General features: G+C 49.4%; 1 protein-coding gene across 3 annotated transcripts in view; it reads left to right on the top strand.

Moving 5' to 3' along the window:
* The window catches only part of CRACD (capping protein inhibiting regulator of actin dynamics), an 801,959-nt gene that overhangs the window by 683,924 nt on the left and 98,346 nt on the right, over positions 1-19,689 (top strand). The window lies entirely within an intron of this gene.

Genomic DNA, 19,689 nt, shown 5'->3' with positions numbered 1-19,689 from the left:
TGAATACCCCACAACTGTTCCGCCAGGCTGTTCCCAGGCGTGGCTTGCAGGAGGAAAAAGGGGCGGTGTGGCTCGTGGCGGGAGAGTGAAAAAAAAAAAAAAAGTTTAAAATAAAACGTACCTTTTTCCCACGCCGCTCCATACACTCTGCTCTCCTCCATCTCACTGCAGGCACAGGCTCCCAGCAACACAGTGCCGGGCTGGAGAGCGCCTACTGCGAATGTGTGTTTGTCCGGCCCGAGACAGCTGGCCAAACACACATGCGCTCTAAGGGGAGTGCTCTGGGCACTCCCCTCAAGTGCTCATCTCCCCCAATGCCCGCCCCTTTTCATGAAAACGATAATAAACACTGTTTATTATTATTTTCCTGGAAAGGTTTTGCAGCTGGTGCTGCTGGCCAGGGGGTGGGGGGTGATGCTTCTCTGCCCTAGCAGAGGAGCCGCTCCTGGCTGTCCCATTCATTGTGCCATGATAATTTGCAATTTGAATTGACAAAACAGTGTTCGAAAGGAGGAGCCTTATGTTGTCAATTTAGCCAACATAGTGATGATTATTAAGGCACATATGTGCCAAACTGAGCAGAGCTCTCTGGTATATTTTGGGTACAAGGTGGACAGACAGGATACCCTATTAGAATGCTGAGGGCCATGATTGGGAGGAGAGCTTCCCTAGACCCAGCAAAAGGTAATGTTAGGTGTGCACAGAAGTCCATGTGGTACGCCATGATTTATCCAACAGATCAAAAGTGAAGTATTAGAAAGTGTGTATTATAATGTGCCCGAAAGCTTTTAGTGCCACATTTTTTGTCCTGGTAATGTAACACAAGCAGGCTAGCCCAGACATAAAGCTACTTAAGTCACAATTTCTTCCTTCAATTTCTAGGGTTGATCTGTGTAAGGCTTCGGCTTCAGACGTTTTGTTCAAAGTAAAGTAGGAATGTGAGGTTAATAATGGTAATTTTGACCAGCCGCCCACCGGTCCCTCTTTAGTGTACATTCCTATGCTACCATATACCTACCCACACTTGTTATCCATTTTTAACTGTTGGCCATAGAAAACTTTTTAGAAGTATTCCATTGATGTACATATGCAGTTTTTTCTATTTTGTTTATAGTTATATTGATAGCTATGCAATGCAAGTTTAGAAACAAAACATTTACACATCACCCTTTCCCTTCTTACATCCCTGGATTTACCCCAGTTATCACTGTTTTACCTGCATTTGCCTTTGATCACAACGGCAGAGTCCTGGTAACGTTTCACCAAAATGCTTTATTGGAGAAAACAATCTAACAGCTTCCAGGGATGGCGAAAGACGAGTGGGATGTGCCCAGTTCTTTGTCACATCCTAACTTTTATTTGCCAGAGCGCTCGTCCAATAACAAGGCGTTTCTTGGGGTCAACTTAGGATGGACTTTGGAGTCTTTGAAATGCGAGTTAATATGATTTCTCACAACAGACGAAAAGTGAAAGCTGGAGCCTCACAAGCAGAACTCGCCTTTTGCTCAGAGAGCGCCCTGGGCATAACCAAATTTTGCACCCCCCCCCCCCACACTTTTCTGAATGGCCAATGTCATATGGAGATTACTGCAAGGAGTGCCCGTGCCCTACTGAGGGTCGGCGCCATGGGATGGGCATGCAAAAGACCAGCCCTGGCACAGAGAGCACAGCATGGGAACCAGCAGGCCCGGACAGCACGGAGAGCAGAGGCATTGTGAGGATTAGAAAAGCGAAAAACAGCAGTAAGCACAGGCAGAGGATAGCGGGGAAGGAGTCCTATTAAGGAATGAGGCAAAGAGCCAAGGACCACAGAGGCAGGAGAGCTAGAAGAGGGATCGAGGGCATCACAGCCCCGGGCAGGGAGCGGGGTGGGGGGAGTGAGGAAGGGGGGCTGAAAGGACTGTGGCACAGCGCGCACAAGAACAGAATAGGTCTGAGGCCTAAGTGGATGGAGATGACAAGGGCAGAGTACCAGGGCAGACAGAGCTGGCCTTTGGTCAGAGAGCACGCTGGGTGAAATCGAAGTTGGCACCGCTCTCTCCTCTCCTCTTTAAGTGTCTATGGATTGAATATTTTGGAGGAGTAGGAGGAAGGTAGGAGGGCAAGATTCAGGAGCGACATGAAAAAAACACACATAAAAACCAGATAAGGATACTAACAACGTGTAAAGTCTTTCTTTGGATCTAACCCTGGAGGTCGACGCTCCGAGGGTTGCCCTAACTCACACATGCTAATGGCCGACCCTGCTCACAAGCCAGTTCCCCAACTAACAGGCACCAAAACCTCGGCCGCCCAACGCCTCACCTTGAGTGTTTAATTCTCAAGGTCTTAGCAGTTCATGTTGCCACAGCGAGCAACAGCTAGCGGCAGCGGAGTGATGTGGGGCTCTTCATTATGCTCTGGGACCCACATCCAGGGATCAAATAGTGAACAAGGCCTCAAGGGGGGTCAGAAGGAATATTAGCATGTCACACGTGTTTGAGAAGAGGAGTAATATGTTCTCTGACATACAGAGACTCCTCTCCTTGGTTTCCTTCTTGTAGCTATGAGGAGCATTTGTCAGCCAAGCAGGGAATTGAATCTGCAAGAATAAAGTTAAAGACAGTTTCTCGCGGTTATCCTTAAAGACATGGTTATTTGAACAAACATTGGAGAATTATATGTTGGAATCAGAAATGCTGTTGTGAAATAAAAATGAAAGTAATGTCTGTGGTTAGAGAGCTCTGCATTTTGTGTCTGTTCCTTAGCATTCATAAACTTTCAACTGCCAGCTCGATTTTGAGTCTAAAACGTTTTTTCCAGAGATCGGTGCTCTTTTTTAAGCAGTCGGGGTTGTTTAACAAAGATGTTCCTTTTGACACCCCTGAAAAGAAGCAGAAGAGCAAGCAGCAGTTGTCTTATTGTTACCGTTTTAATCGAAATTAAGAAAATTAGGATATCTGAATCATTTAAATGAAGTATAATATTTCGGACACAGTATGTAACGTAATGCAAAATACTATTTCATTTTAACATAAAACTTTGTTTTTAAATAGCAATTTTTATCTAATACATGATCCGAGGGTAATCGAGACCGAACTGAGACACTGTTCACCATTACAAAATGAAAACGACCAGCAACAATGCACTTGAAGGAACAATTCAGCTTCAAAGTTGGGGTCAAAGGCGACACCCTAGTAAAGAAAGACAATATATCACAACCACGGTGAAGAAAAAAAAAACATTAGTGCATTGCTGACTTGTACCTGTGCAAAAATTCTTTTAAAGTGTGTACAGCCCACTAAATTACCTCCTAAAACAAAACTTAGGGGGTCATTCTGACCCTGGCGGTCAGTGTTAAAGCGGCGGCCAACCCACCAACAGGCTGGCGGTCCAAAAAATGGAATTCTGACCCTGGTGGGAACCGCCAACACAGCCCGCCACCTTAACACTCCGACCGCCACGGCGGGACACACAAACAGCGCGGCGGTCACCGCCAACAGGCAGGCGGCAGACAATGTACCGCCCACACTATCACAACTCACCAATCCGCCACCTTTTCCGGGGCGGGAGCCCCGCCGATAAAAACACAGCGGAAACAGACTACGAACGGGAAAACGCTCACCTATACACACTCCACGAGGACGGAGAACAGCATGGAACCCGAATTAAACATCCTACCAGCTATTGTCTACCTGCTCATCTACCACGATTACGAACGCCGGCGCAGACGACAACGGTGAGTACTGCACCTACGACACAGGGAAGGGGGGAGGAGGAAAGCTTATGGGCACACACATATGCGACCCCCCCCCCAACTATCTACACACCAATGCAGAGCACCAAGTCACAGTGACACCACCCAAACCCCACGGAATAATGCAAAGACATAATTAAAGTGAGAAACAAAATTTATGTATAAAAGAGGTTCTTTGAAGTCCTGGTAAAATAGCAATATGAATTGTAAAAAATCAAGTAAGAACATTGCGAAACCGATAAACATAGGCAATAAGTCCTGCACAGTCACTTAAATTTCCACTGTCCGTGGGCCAAAGTGTATTAACACATGGGCAAAGCCCACACAGGAGACCTGAGTCCGTTGGAGAGAACACTGCTGGGGCATCAGATGACAAAACTACAGGCACCTCAGGGGGAAGGGAAGGGGGGGCACCTCAGCCACATGAGTCCACGACGCCAGATCCACGAAGGGTCCACCATGTCCACTGTGCCATCCTAGGGAGTGCAAAGCCACAGTCTCACAAGTCTCTACAGTGGGTGGTCTGCCCACTGTGCCATCCTGGGGAGTGCAGAGACACAGGCCATCAGGTGGATTACAGACTCCACAGGTAGGGCCCAGCTGAGCGGTGCTTGAGACGGCGGGGCCCAGCGGAGCGGTGCTTGACAGGAAGGGCCCAGCGGAGCGGTGCTTGAGACGGCGGGGCCCAGCGGAGCAGTGCTTGAGACGGCGGGGCCCAGCGGAGCGGTGCTTGACAGGAGGGGCCCAGTGGAGCGGTGCTTGACAGGAAGGGACCAGCGGAGCGGTGCTTGACAGGAAGGGCCCAGCGGAGCGGTGCTTGAGACGGCGGGGCCCAGCGGAGCGGTGCTTGACAGGAAGGGCCCAGCGGAGCGGTGCTTGACAGGAGGGGCCCAGCGGAGCGGTGCTTGACAGGAAGGGCCCAGCGGAGCGGTGCTTGACAGGAAGGGCCCAGCGGAGCGGTGCTTGAGACGGCGGGGTCCAGCGGAGCGGTGCTTGACAGGAGGGGCCCAGCGGAGCGGTGCTTGACAGGAAGGGCCCAGCGGAGCGGTGCTTGAGACGGCGGGGCCCAGCGGAGCGGTGCTTGACAGGAGGGGCCCAGCGGAGCGGTGCTTGACAGGAGGGGCCCAGCGGAGCGGTGCTTGACAGGAGGGGCCCAGCGGAGCGGTGCTTGACAGGAAGGGCCCAGCGGAGCGGTGCTTGAGACGGCGGGGCCCAGCGGAGCGGTGCTTGAGACGGCGGGGCCCAGCGGAGCGGTGCTTGACAGGAAGGGCCCAGCAGAGCGGTGCTTGAGACGGCGGGGCCCAGCGGAGCGGTGCTTGAGACGGCGGGGCCCAGCGGAGCGGTGCTTGACAGGAAGGGCCCAGCGGAGCGGTGCTTGACAGGAAGGGCCCAGCAGAGCGGTGCTTGACAGGAAGGGCCCAGCAGAGCGGTGCTTGACAGGAAGGGCCCAGCAGAGCGGTGCTTGAGACGGCGGGGCCCAGCGGAGCGGTGCTTGACAGGAAGGGCCCAGCGGAGAGGTGCTTGAGACGGCGGGGCCCAGCAGAGCGGTGCTTGAGACGGCGGGGTCCAGCGGAGCGGTGCTTGACAGGAGGGGCCCAGCGGAGCGGTGCTTGACAGGAAGGGCCCAGCGGAGCGGTGTTTGAGACGGCGGGGCCCAGCGGAGCGGTGCTTGAGACGGCGGGGCCCAGCGGAGCGGTGCTTGACAGGAAGGGCCCAGCGGAGCGGTGCTTGAGACGGTGGGGCCCAGCGGAGCGGTGCCTTTCTGCACGGCGGGGCCCTCTTCAGCGGTGCCTTTCTGCACGCGGGGCCCTCTTTAGCGGTGTCTTTCTGCACGGCCGGGCCCTCTTCAGCGGTGCCTTTCTGCACGGCGGGGCCATCTTCAGCAGTGTCTTTCTGCACGGCGGGGCCCTCTTCAGCGGTGTCTTTCTGCACTGCGGGGCCCTCTTCAGCTGTGCCTTTCTGCACGGCGGGGCCCTCTTCAGCGGTGTCTTTCTGCAGGGCGGGGCAATTCTTCAGCGGTGTCTTTCTGCACGGCAGGACCCTCTTCAGCGGTGTCTTTCTGCACGGCGGGCCCTCTTCAGCGGTGTCTTTCTGCACGGCGGGGCCCTCTTCAGCAGTGTCTTTCTGCACGGCGGGGCCCTCTTCAGCGGTGTCTTTCTGCACGGCGGGGCCCTCTTCAGCGGTGCCTTTCTGAACGGCGGGGCCCTATTCAGCGGTGCCTTTCTGCACGGCGGGGCCCTCTTCAGCGGTGCTTGTCCAGTCATTCAAGGGAGCCAGACCTGGCCGGGACTCCCTGCTTAGTCGCCCTCCGACCGTGCAGTTGCTGGACCCTTCTGTGACGGAGTCCTGGGCCCGTGGGTGTCCTCCCTCACACCCGGGATGGGGCTTGTGGGGCCCTCCTGGTCCGCGCCCCTTCTGGCTGACTTCTCCGCCCTGCTGCCCTTGCCCTCCTTCGATGAGGCTCTCTGGCCCTTGCCTCCCCTGGATGTTGTGGCAGCTGACGGCCCAGGACTTTGCTCCTTGGGGGCAGCCGTGTCAGTCTTCTGGCGGCGGCCCTTGATTTTACGGGTCCTCTTTCCAGGGGGGGGGGGGCTGGCTGTCCCCTTGCTGCTGGCCGATGTATCAGTGCTGGGAAAGGGTGGACTCCAAAACCCGTGCACAATGGTGACACTTGAAGCAGGGCTGGTGGTGGCTGAGGTGCTCTTGGGACTCTTAGCAGATGGAGGGGTGGGTCAGGTGGGGCAAAGAGGTTAAGTTTGGAGAGGTAAACTTTTTAAGGACCAATGTAAACGGTAGGTGTAGTGGGTATGGGAGTGGAGGAAGAGGATGTGGTTGGAGGAGAGTCAGGTGTGCTGTCTTTGGGTGCAGGTGCTTGTGACGTAGGCTGTCGTGAAGTGGTTGGCTGTTGGGTGGGTGGCTGCCTGCGTTTGTGTGTCTTGGAAGAGGGGGTGACAGACACAGTGGGAGAGGACACAGGGGACGTGTAAATGGCAGTGGGGGTGGTGACTGCACGTGTGCGGACTGTACTGGAGGGTGTGGTGGTGATGGAAGTACTGGCTGATGGTGGTGTGCATGCAGGTGTGAGTGGAGACGTCACAGGGAGGGAGGAGGGAGACGTGGAGGAGGGGGACACAGAGGTGGTAGTGACTGTTGGCACGTCTGCATCTGGGTGTTGCTTGGGTGAATGCTTGTGTGATCTGTGGTGCTTATGTCTGGATGAGCTGCCCTTGGGTGTTGAGGTGTGTGCAGGCTGGTCTGATGGTGTGGATGGGATAGGCTGAGGAACAGGAGACAGAGACAGTTAGAAGAGGGAGGCTGGAAACAGGGACAATGGCTGCCGTCAGTGCTGAGGCCAGAGCATTGAATGATCGTTGATGGGCAGCCTGATCCGAATGAATGCCCTCCAGGTATGCATTGCTCCGATGCACCTCCCTCTCTACCCCCTGGATGGCATTCAAAAGGGTAGACTGCCCAACAATGATGGTCTGTAGGAGGTCAATGACCTCCTCACTGAGGGCAGCAGCGGTAACAGGGGCAGGGCCTGAGGTGCCTGGGGCGAAGGAGATGCCCGCCTTCTTGGGCGAGCGGGCACGGAGCGAAGGCTGAGGGGCTGGTGGGAGGGCGGAGCTGGTGTGCTGGGTGGCGGCTGTACCTGTAGAGGCGGGGGGCCCGGATGTTGCCGCCACCGCTAGGGAGCTCCCTTCCGAGGACGTGTCGGTGTCGCTGGTGTCACCACGGGTCCCCGTTGTGGTGCTCCCCTCGCCCTCTGTATCACTGGTGACCTCGGTGTCTGTACCATGGCCCACCGGGGCCTTGTGAGTTGCAGCTCCCTCGTGCTCCGATGCCAATTCTCCTCCGCCTGATGATGCTAATGCACACATGCACAAGAAGATAAAGAAAAAGGGTGGGGGGAGAAATAAAAACAGGTTGAGTGCATGCATTGTCAACACCGTTGGCGGAGAGGACAGACACAGGAGCCTCATGCACTACGCCGCGCAATCGGGGTACACTACTCAGTACTTGTGACTAGGCCAACAGGTCTATGGACAACAAATGCGCACATGGGTGATGCTGGACCATCGATTGCTGTACTTGGCACCCTACAGAGGTGGGGGGCGGGGGCACAGGGCCATGCCTAAAGGAGGGGACTACACTACAGAAAGCGCCCTGGCCTAATGTCACCCACAGCCCTCCTCCCCCACCCAGACGCCTCCACTGCGTGTAAAGATAGCAGAATGTGCTGGTACTCACCCCCTTGTGTCTGCTGTGATGTCCTCACACGCCCATCCAAATCGGGGTAGGCCACCGCCAGGATCCGGGACATCAGGGGGATCAAGGTACGACTGGCACCCCTCCTACGTTGGGAGGCCATCCCCAGCAGTGACTCGGCGGTCTTCCTGGTCCCGCGGCGGATGTCCTCCCACCTCTTTCGGCAGTGGGTGCCCCGTCTGTTGTGGACCCCCAGAGCCCGGACTTCCTTGGCGACGGCACCCCAAATGTTGGCTTTCTGATGGGCGCTGACCTATTTGACATGTACAGGGTGGGAAAGGAATTTTCATCATTTTTCTGCATTTTAGATGTGATTGCCCCCCCTCCCCAACCTTGCCATGTGGCACATGCTCTCATCTGTCGTGCCTTGCACTCCTCATTCGCTCCCCACCCCACCATCTTACATCCACCATACACAACCCAGGCATAGCCCATTCAACGTGCACCCAGTGTACTTACCTGTTGGTCTGGAGGACCGTAGAGTAGCGCATACTGGGGCAGGACCCCATCCACAAGTTTCTCCAACTCTTCTGAAGTGAAGGCAGGGGCCCTTTCCCCAGTCGCAGCAGCCATTGTCTCTTCCAGACCGAGGTCACAGCAGCACTTGCAGTATAGGTCCTCTCCTGTGGATGGTCAGGTCTCGAGTGGTTAAGCAGATAGAAAATGGCGGTCACGCCCGCGGCGGTGTGTACCGCCGCGGTGCGTACCGCGACCGCCGGCGCACATCGTCATTGGCTCCTGAGACCCATAGGGTTCAATGTTAACCAATGCGCCTTCGCACTGCGGTCTTCGACCGCCTACCGCCACGGTGTGCCACGCCAGCGCGTTGACCTCATATCCCACTGTCACACTTCTCAGGTCAGGCAGCCGCCATTACAAGGGCCCACATGGCTTAATTGCTACTGCGTCACACAGGCCTAGGCCTTGCATTGCCACTCATACAAGCCTTTCAATGCATAGCGATTCGTGTACTGTGCAAGCTGGGTGAACGTACCTGTGGGTTGCTTGACTCTGTGCTCCATGTTGTCCTTCCTAGGCACCGTCCGCTGGGACTTGCGAGGAGAAGGATGAATCCTCCCGTGTACCGACCGCTGGTGGACCTGTCGACAATGGAAGAACGACATATTATACTTCGATACCGACTTGACCGAGCCACTATACATGAACTGTGTGCCCAGCTGGAGCCTGACCTGATGTCCCCCATCCGCCAACCCACAGGGATTCCCCCTCTGGTCCAGGTTCTGTCAGTACTCCATTTTTTGGCAAGTGGGTCTTTTCAGACAACAGTGGCCATGTCATCAGGGATGTCTCAGCCTATGTTTTCTAAGGTTTTGTCCAGAGTGTTGTCTGCCCTGATGAAATACATGCGGAGATACATTGTTTTCCCTGAGGAGGGTGATTTGGCCACTGTGAAGGGTGATTTCTATGCCCTTGGACATATCCCCAACATCATTGGTGCCATTGATGGGACCCATGTGGCTTTAGTACCCCCAAAAGACGATGAGCAGGTGTACAGAAATCGAAAAAATTACCATTCGATGAATGTCCAGGTGGTCTGTTTGGCTGACCAGTACATCTCCCATCTAAATGCCAAGTTCCCTGGATCAGTGCATGACGCGTATGTCATGCGAAATAGCAGCATCCCTTATGTGATGGAACAGCTACAGAGACACCGTGTGTGGCTAATAGGTGACTCTGGTTACCCCAACAAGCCTTGGCTATTGACATCAGTGAGGAATCCCCGGACCAGGGCAGAGGAACGCTACAATGAGGCACATGGGCGAACTAGGAGGATTATAGAACGGACCTTCGGGGTCCTGAAGGCCAGGTTTAGGTGCCTGCATATGACAGGTGGATCCCTAATGTACTCACCAAAGAAGGTGTGTCATATCATCGTGGCCTGCTGTATGCTTCACAATCTTGCATTGCGACGCCAGGTGCCTTTCCTGCAGGAGGATGGTCCAGATGGTGGTGTTGTAGCGGCTGTGGAGCCTGTGGAGAGTGAAGAGGAGGAAGACAACGGGGACGACACGGACAACAGGGACACAGTTATACAACAGTATTTTCAGTAGCACACAGATAGGAATCACCCACGCCTTTTTACATTTACTTCTGCCCTCCTGCATCTCTACTTTCTGTGTTTCCCCCCAGTTCCTTTTAACTGATTTTTGACTTTCCCTTCCCTTTTCAGAGCTGTATGACCTACAGCGTGACTGCTGCTTTGTTTGCCCATGGACTAATGCTTATAGACATTGGTATGTTGTCATCACAATGTGACTGAACATTATTGCACTGTTATGTGTAATACATTTGTAAAGAATACAAGCAGACTCCTGATTTTTGAAGTGCAATTGGTGATTTATTTTAAGTGCTGCATATGGGTCCATGATAGTAAAACAGTGATGGGTGGGGGTGGAGTAATGTCCATGGCAGAGTCCAGTTCTCAGTCGCACAGGTGCATTGTCCATATGCCTGTGGAAGGATGGAGCAGGGGCAGTTCAAGGTTGGACAGGGTGACAATGTGGGACAGTGGGATGACATCAGGGGGTATCTTATGCTGGCGGGGGTCTTGGCATCCTACTCTGTCTTCTTGTGTGATCTCAGGTTCCGCTTGCGGGGTGGTTGATCTTCAGCAGGAGGTGGGGTTCTGGTGGCCTGTCGTTGTGTGGGGGCCTCCTGTCCACTAGCGCCGGCGGAGGTGGTAGGCTTTTCGTGGTCCGGGCTAGTGACAGGGGCCCTTTGGGGTGCCACATGGTCCTGCAATGTGGTGACTATCTGGTTGAGGGCCAGGACGATGGTCCCCATTGCGGAACCTATGTTCCTGAGTTCGTCTCTGAACCCCATGTACCGTTCCTCCTGCTGTGCCTGGATCTCCTGGAACCTGGCCAGTACCGTCGCCATCGTCTCCTGGGAGTGGTGGTATGCTCCCATGATGGTGGTGAGGGCCTCTTGGAGAGTGGGTTCCCTGGGCCGGTCCACCCCCTCTCGCACTGCAGCCCTCCCAGTTGCCCTGTTTCCCCGGGCCTCTGTCCCCTGGACGGTGTGCCCACTACCACTGCCCCCAGGTCCCTGTTGTTGTTGGGGTGGTGGGTCAGCCTGGGTGCCCTGTAGTGGCGGACACACCGCTGATTGACACGTCCTGGAGACAGAGGCATGGGCCCGCTGGGTGGGAGCTGTGCTGGTATTCCCAGAGGGGGTTGGGTCTGCTGTGGCCTGTGTCTGTGTGTGGGGAACCGACTGTCCAGAGGTCCCCGATGGTCCGGGCTGGTCATCAGGTTCTAGGTCGACAGAGCTGCTGTCATCACTGGGGGCCTGTTCTGGGGGCGGGATGGACAAATCTGGACCCTCCTGGCCGGTGTGTTGGCGTTCGGGCCCTGCAGGGGTAAAAGAGTATGGTTATTGCTTCTGTGTGTGCCATGGCGTGCGATTTGGGGGTGCTCTTGTCCCCCAGTGCTGGCATTCCCTTGTGGGAGGAGTTGTGAGGGTGGTTTGTGGGGGGGGGATGGGTATGTGCAGTGGTCATGATTAGGTGATTGGTGTCCATGGTTTGTGTTGGCATTCAGGGATTGGTGTTGTGTTGGGTGGGTTGTGCTGGTGAGACATTGGCAGGGAGGATGTGTGTTGGGGGGTTGGGGGTGAGGGTGGGGGTGTGGGTTGGCATGCTGGTGGTTGGGGGGGGTAAGGTAGTTGAGATTAGACTTACCAGAGTCCATTCCTCCGCCTACTCCAGCGAGGCCCTCAGGATGCAGGATGTTCAAGACCTCTTGCTCCCATGCTGTGAATTCGGGTGGAGTGGGTGGGGGTCCGGCACCAGTCTTCTGCACAGCGATGTTGTGTCTTGACACCATCGACCGCACCTTCCCCCGTAGGTCGTTCCAGCGCTTTCGGATGTCTTCCCGGTTTCTGGGATGCTGTCCCACAGCGTTGACCCTGTCGACGATCCTTTGCCATAGCTCCGCCTTCCTGGCTATTGTGGTGTGCTGCACCTGTGTGCCGAATAGCTGGGGCTCTACCCTAATTATTTCCTCCACCATGACCCTGAGTTCTTGGTCCGAGAACCTGGCGTGTCTTTGGGGTGCCGTGGTGTGGGGTGGTGTTTGTGGTGATGAGTGTGGTGTGTGTGGAGGTGTGTGGTGTTTTGTGCGTGGATGTAGTGTGGGTGATGATGTTGTGTTCCTGTGTGTGTTGGGGTTTTCGATAGCTGTGCTCTCTCTCTCTCTGTCTCGCCTTCTCTCCGAATTTCTAGTAGTGGGGTTTTGTGGGTGATGTGGGTGTGTGTTTTATAGTTGATTGGATGTGTGGGAGTGGAGTTTGTATGTGTATCAGGTGTGTGTATTTCAAATTGTCCAATGTGGCTGTGTTTTGGAGCTGGGTGTGTATTTTGACCGCGGCGGTGTGTACCGCCAATGGAATACCGCGGTTGAAAGACCGCCGCGTGGATTCGTGGGTCGTAATGGCATGGGCGTGTTTGTGTTGGCGTGACGGTGGAGGTTTGGTCATCTCCAGTTTATCGCTGACCGCTGATGAGGCGGCCTTCCGTGGATGTCGGGTTTTTGGCGGCTTGGCAGTTGTGGGTTAGAATGACCGTGGCGGTTTACCACGGCCGCGGCGGTAGAATGGCGGTCTTCTGACCGGCGGTATGAGCCTTTTACCACCGAGGTCAGAATGACCCCCTTAATCTTTAAATATCAGTAGGAGCATCACATTGAGATTATTAAACAGAAGCAATTAAACAAGGACTGATAAAGCCAATAGGTTGCTATGAGAAATTGGGTTGTTCGTTGACTGGGGTGTGAGCCCTAGTCAAGCAACAGTGATGATCCCTGGCAGAGTGAACAACAAAAAGTTACTAAATTAACCTGTGCTTATCACTGGGTAAATTGCTACAAAAGGCAGTCAGGCTTAACTTAGGAGCAATATGAAAAGTATTTTTGCAGTACACAAACATTAATAAAGTGAAAACATGACACAGGAAAACTCCCACACCACTGTAGAAAAATAGAGTAAAATTTAATAAATTATTGGACATCAAAACAACAACATTCCACTCAGTAGAACTGCAGTTATGAATTTTTAAAGTTTTGAGTAAAAGCTAGCACCTAAAAGATCAAAACGCCAGCCACGGACATCTAGACACTCAAAACTGGGTCAAAGTCGAAAAACATGGCTGACCATGATGAAGTGTGGGTCACATACAAGAAGTGGGTTGGGCCCGGTCGATGCTTACCTTCACACTTAGAACAAATTTAGAAGAAAATTGTTCTGAGAAGGTAAAGGTCATCAGGGCAAGGCAGTCAGTGTCTTAGGAGGGAGCTTAGTGGGAGGTGAGGTGAAGATTTCTACGTTTGGAATTAGTATGCTTTTGGGAAGTCGAAAATCTCCAGTGGGATGAGGCAGGAGGTTGTAGCCAAAGACAGTTCTAGGAGCTCGAATACCCCCTTGGCGAAAGACCGCCGAACAGGATTTGCTGTTTGGAGAACAGCGTAGCAGGAACAGCCAGAAAGTCAGGCTGACCGGCAATGCACCTTGTTCGGATAGAGGAGCAGGTGTTGTGTCGATCTTCTTTCAGTCCTCAGAGCACTTTTTAGTTAAAAAGTCCCAAGTTTTGGATTTTGATTGTCTGCGCACCTTTAGCACCACAACAACAACAGGGGACCAGAACTTGTAGGACACCACTTGTGGGTTCAGGGTACACTCCGGCTGCGGTTAAAGATGGTGGAGCCTTTTATGTCCCTTTGGTTCTGAACAGGAGACAAGCTGACTAGTCCTTGGAGTCACTCTGGTAGTCTTGGGTTCAGGTGAAGCTGCAGGGCTCAAGCAACAGAGCCGGCCTCTGAGGGTTCAAGCCAGGCTCCAGACAGCAAAGCAGTCCTCTGAGAGTCCTTTCGCAGGTCCAGAAGTGAATTTAGGAATGGGCCTGAGGGTCCTTTTTTTTTTTTTTTTTTTTTTTTACAGAGTGCCTCCTTTGAAGGTGGGAGAAGTTTGTAGAAGCTTCTCTTTGAAGTGCTTAGAATTTCCTGACACCCCTAAACTGGCTCCAAGCTGGCTGCAGTGACAGTATGGAGGTGATAAGTCCTTTGTGTGAAGGCAGAGCAGTCTTTTCAGTTGCAAGTGGGGCTGCGCTCCGCTCCGCCCTCCCATCCTGCCAGCAGATAGCCCATTCAAGCAGACCTAATCCCTCTATTGTGTGACTGTCTGAGAAGAATTCACAAAATCTAACTGTAAGTTACACTGAGTCATGTGAGCCCATAGAGGCTGCAGGCACCAAACAGCTAAGGGCAGGAAAATGCCCACTTTATAAAAGTAACATTTTCAAAATTGTAATATAATTTCCGACTTTACCATTAAAAAGGATTTTTCATTGCAATGTCCTAGATGCCAAACATTAAACGGTTGTTTGTCTTTAATCAAAAGTTAGCACTTATTAATAAATAATAAGGCAACCCGATATTATCCAATGGGACAGATAGGCCTCACAGTAGTGAAAAACATATGTAGGAGTTTTTCACTACTAGGACATGTCAATAATAAGAGTACATATTCCATCTTTTAAATACAATGCACCTTGCCCTATGGACTACTTAGGGACTACTTTAGGGGGGATTTATATGCAATAAAAGGGGAGTTTACGGCTTGGCAAGGGGGCAATAGTGCCAAGTCGAATTGGCAGTTTAGAGCTGCTATCAGGCTGCAATGGCTGGCCTCAAACATGTTTCAAGGTGCTACTTAAGTGGGTGGCAATGTAAGTGCTGCATACCCACGAGTAGCATTTCATTGACTGGCCCTGGGTATATGGTATACCACACTACAAGGGACTTGTAAGTAAATTAATAATGCCAATTAGGTGAAAGCCAATTGAACCATGTATAGAGGAGGGAGTACAAGCACTTTAGCACTGGTTAGACGTGGTACAGTGCACAGAGCCCCAAGGCTAACAAAAACACATTTCAGCCAAGGTGGAGGCAAGTAGATAAATTGTTTTGGGGTAGATCACCCTAGGACAGTTGGTGTTGACTGTCAGCGTTTTGGCTGTGTCAGTGCTTATATTGCTTTGAAATAGTTTCTGTAAAACCTATCTTTGAGGAGCTGAAGGGCCATTACCAAAATAAAAAAAAAAGCATTTTCTAAAGGCAGAATATTTTTTGACCTCACAAAGCACATTTTGCCATAGCAGTTACTGGTACTGAAGGAAATACTTTGTGTGGGTGAGCTCTTTGTGAAAGAGCAGAATGCTGTAACTCACAGTGAAGTTACCCAGTGGCTGAAGTGTGTTGACCTATTCCCCTATTCTGCATGTCGTAGTGGGTGGCAAACAATGTGAATTGCACTACAACGGACCAGTGGACAAAGAGGGTTGACTGAGATTCTCTACAAGTAAGCAGCCAAGCCACAGCAAACACTTCAGGTTTTCACAGCTGGACCTTTAAAGCAGGTCCTGCTGCCAAAATCTGAAGCTTTCATCTCTGTCCCCTGTCAAAGCAGCTCCGTTCTTGCTGAAGCATTGGCACTGCATATGCAAGTCAGGAAAATGGGAGGTCAGAAGGAAAACAAAAGTCAGGGAAAGTCATGCCAAGGATGCCAGGTCTAACACTCACCCTCCTATTTGAAATCAATACATTTGAGGGACTTCTTCCATGGAAGACTCAGTAGATAATAGTTTGCACTTAAAAATTTAATTACTGATTTGAAATTCAATATATGCTGAGCCTTGATTAGGCTCTGGGACAGATGCTTACCCCACCAGAAGCCAAAGAATGGCACTGAAATGTACAGAGATGGAGCCGAGTGATTAAAGGCTGAAATAGAAAGCTAGCTGCTAATTCTAGAAATTGTTGTATCTGCTGTTCAAGTATCTTGGTTAGGCAGAGGTACAAAGAGTGTCAGTATTGCATGTGCATTAAGACAATCATTTAGACTACAGAATGACTTGAGTCCATGTGAATTAAAGGAACTGTCTTACATAGCAGTAAATAATGAAAGCACAACAAAGTAAAACTATTGATTTGATTTGTGAAGGACAAGGAGGTACCCAGATTAACTCCGGGATCATGAGCACTAGCAAACAGTTTCCCTGGGGCAAGAAAGTCTGGTCTTTGATGTGACCAAGGGCCGCATTGATGTCAGCAGGGCTGTGGTTGGGTGGGGAGGTTGGTGGTAGGGTTGGTGTAGGGGAAGCAAAGCATATACATCTAGTTGCTGATTTGCACATTGTGAATCCAGAAAACATGGGATGAATCCCAACTTCCCTACATAACCAAATTGTGTTATCCTAGATAATTGTTTTATTACACTCTCTCCTTTTTCCGTGAAATACATGACTCCAGGACGTTAACTGTACAAAACATTCCCATGTGTTTGATGTAATAAACTATAATGTTCATGAATAATAGGAACCTAGACCACCCAAAGAGTGGGCATAAAAATTGATTTGCCTCTTAGTTTACTATTGGCACTGTTGTAAAGGTGGGGGAAAGAATTAATGTTTATAAATTCATGTTTGAAAACTATCACTTTTGAATAATACTTGCATTAATATAATCTGTTGTACTAAGGTGATACGGTTCTGCATGTTAATGAAATGCACCTTTAGAATTTTGAAGATACTTTATCATATTTGTACACTTTTGCTCCAAATGTCTTTAAAAATGAAGGGTGTTCCTAAAGTTAAACAGTGCAGGACACCCTAGTTACTTAATTTTTTCAAACTTCGGTTATCCTTTAAGTAAATGCCTTCCTGTTGATTTAACATCTTTTTGATGTTAGTGTTGATTTAAGTAAACAGCAGCTCAGTACTGCTGTTGACCAGGGTGCTGTATGGAAATATCTGAGGTGCTGCAAGGTCTCTGGGTAGTACTTTGAGTATCACTGTCCTAGATTTCTTGCCAAGTCTTCAGGAGATGAGGCTTTATCCATTACAGAAGGTCACTTTGAGGGGGACCAAACAAAGTAGTAGCTCAGTTTTGTCTCCATTCAGTTTTAGTGAGTTCCTTCTCTTCTAAGGAGCCACAGCTGATAAACATATGTGGAAGTCACCTTTAAGTAAGTGCAATTTATGAAGGACCACCTTGGCAGCTAAATTAAAACACCCATGAAAGAATGGATGACATATAATAAGGGATTTAAAGTAAGGGCTATTCAGCTTTTTGTAGCAGTTTGACATCGGCCCCCCAAGCAAAGTTGCTAGGTTGTCCTTGCAGATACCTCCTGTTCTGCCAATAACTTTGCCGGCAAAAGCAAAGGTCGCACTCCAAGTTTGAATTGGTCTATGGGGCAATCAGGCAATGCCAGAAGGGCTGGCTTGACAGGTTTGTGTGTGGGCCATTTGTTGTCTGCTTTTGGGCCTTCTTATGGTCTGATGGGTCAGGTTTGTACTGTTAATTTCCCTAATATAGAAATTCCTTCCAGTGGAAAGCATCATATTCAAAGTGAAACAGTCCATATTCAGCTACAGCATGCCTTCTAAATTCAGACCATTTATAGAAAGATATATCCACCTCTACCTAATAAAACTAAACACATACGTTCAGTATAAATCCTCTCTTAAGGGGAATTAGTTACCAGCTAAAATAAGCGTACATTCATTTTCACCTTTATATTTAAAACAATAGGTTCTTTGGTGTCTAGTAGAATAATATATCTTGATTCTAAGCTTCATTAAGAGCTTTCTCTATTTCCCCCTTTTACCCTGCTCATTTTGGAACATAATCTATTAATGAATATTTCATTTGCTCACCATTTCTCTGAGGGTGTTTATAAAAATGTTTAGTGGCCTTATAATTCTGGTCTACATTTTTGTTGGCCAGCAAATGCTGTAACATTCTTTTATGTGCTTTCAAAATAATGCTTCCAACATATTACTAGCATATAAACTGCATATTCAGTTTTACAAGTGAGATTTTGTTTGATTATTCTTGATTGTTTTTGGGAAGGGATATCACATGTTTTATAATTCTGACTAAATTTGCTTACTGAATAGTTATTACACCGTTTACTCCCCTTAGTAGGTGTCAAACATTCTTTATTGGATGATTTAATTTGGCTGCTAAAAGGTGGTCGTCCATAAATTGCACTTTTCTGAAGGTCAAACAAATTGACAATAATGAGATCACTTGTTAAAAGGTTCAATTCTTTCTGTGTTTTTCTGATGTTGTTGTGCTGTATGTCAAATGTGCAATCAGTCTCGACCCTTAATCAGCCTTTTTCTTTTCTGCTTCTTTTTTGGTCAAAAAGTAAAAACTTCTGTTTAACTATGTGTTTGTATTATGAATCACATTTTGTAAAGTGGTTTGACTGTAGCCTCTCTTACTGAGCCTTTTGCAAATTCTTCCCTGTTCTTATATATATGGTGTTGACTTTCTGCGCACACATTTAGCTCGTAATATTTCACAATATGGGATGTTTTATTCTGAAGGTTTGTGGTGGAAATTGTTAGCATGTAAAATACTGTTTCCTAATGTTTATTTTCTGTACATTTAAGAGTCTATTTTCTCATCTATGATTTCTACTCTCACACCTTGGATCACTATTTGTTTTTAACGTTAAGGTTTAGATCATTGATGTTAATTCCTCTAATGAAAGTTGTAATTTCTTCCTCCGTAACTCTCCATATAACAAAAAGGTAATCTGTATACCTTAGTCAAAGGATTACCTTTGCTTCCTTGATCTCTTGGTATTTCATATGTAGCACCTGTTTCTCCCAACAGCTCATATGCAAATTGGCATAATTGGGTGTTTAACAGGTGCCCATAGCTGTTCCTTGTAGTTGTCTGTACATCTCATTAGTGAATAGAAAAAAGTTCTCAGTTAAACAAAGTTGCATCAAACTGAGCAGCAGCTGATTATGTTTAAATACTCTAATAGCTATAGATTTCAAAAAATGTTTTGCAGCTTTTAGCCCATCTTTGGGAGGGATACTAGTTAATAGCAAAGTTGCATCCATTGTTGCCAATAAAAATGCCTCACCCATTAGATGTCATAGATCCCAACTAAAAAGTCTGTAGTATCTGTATTCTCCTATTTGAATGCTGTTATGATGCAAAGCAGACTGGATGTTGAGGTGGGGCAGACTGGATGTTAAGGTGGGGCAGACTGGAAGCCATGGTCAAGCCTGCGTGCCCTGTTATCCAGTGAGCATGCAATCTAGTTAGCATGGTGGGAAGAAAAGACATGGAAAAGGTGACACTTATTTGTATCTGTATTTATTTATTTCAGACTTTTGTATAGTCACACATGTCAACTTGCAGGTATTTCAGGGTATTAGGATTTACACATTTTAGCGTTTTCTGGTTTCTAGTTTTATTCTCACTGACCCAATTATTTCTAAATAAGTTGATTTGTTTATTTATTTTTCCACCCAATGCAATTTCATTTAATATATTTGACCTTAAATGTATGCTGGGCTGGTTGTAGATTTTTAAACATGCTAACAAAGCAAATTGACCTCATTATTTTAGACTTCAAAATACACCAATGGTTTCCTGGTAGATCTAATAATGCTTGAAAGGATGATGTATCTGTCCAATTATTTCTCTTGATTAACTTTGGCAATGGTACTTTGTTTATTTCAGATTTCCAAGATATGTATTTGCTCAGAAAGCCAATATGCCTTGGTTCCAATGTGCAGTAATCTACATCTAGCTATCAGACACAAATCACTAAGACCTTTCATTAGCTTCTAATAACTT

Source organism: Pleurodeles waltl, chromosome 1_2 (genome assembly GCF_031143425.1).
Source record: "Pleurodeles waltl isolate 20211129_DDA chromosome 1_2, aPleWal1.hap1.20221129, whole genome shotgun sequence".
Taxonomy (NCBI): Eukaryota; Metazoa; Chordata; class Amphibia; order Caudata; family Salamandridae; genus Pleurodeles; species Pleurodeles waltl.
Note: the sequence above shows the minus strand (reverse complement) of the source record. Positions and strands in the feature narration are given on the sequence as shown.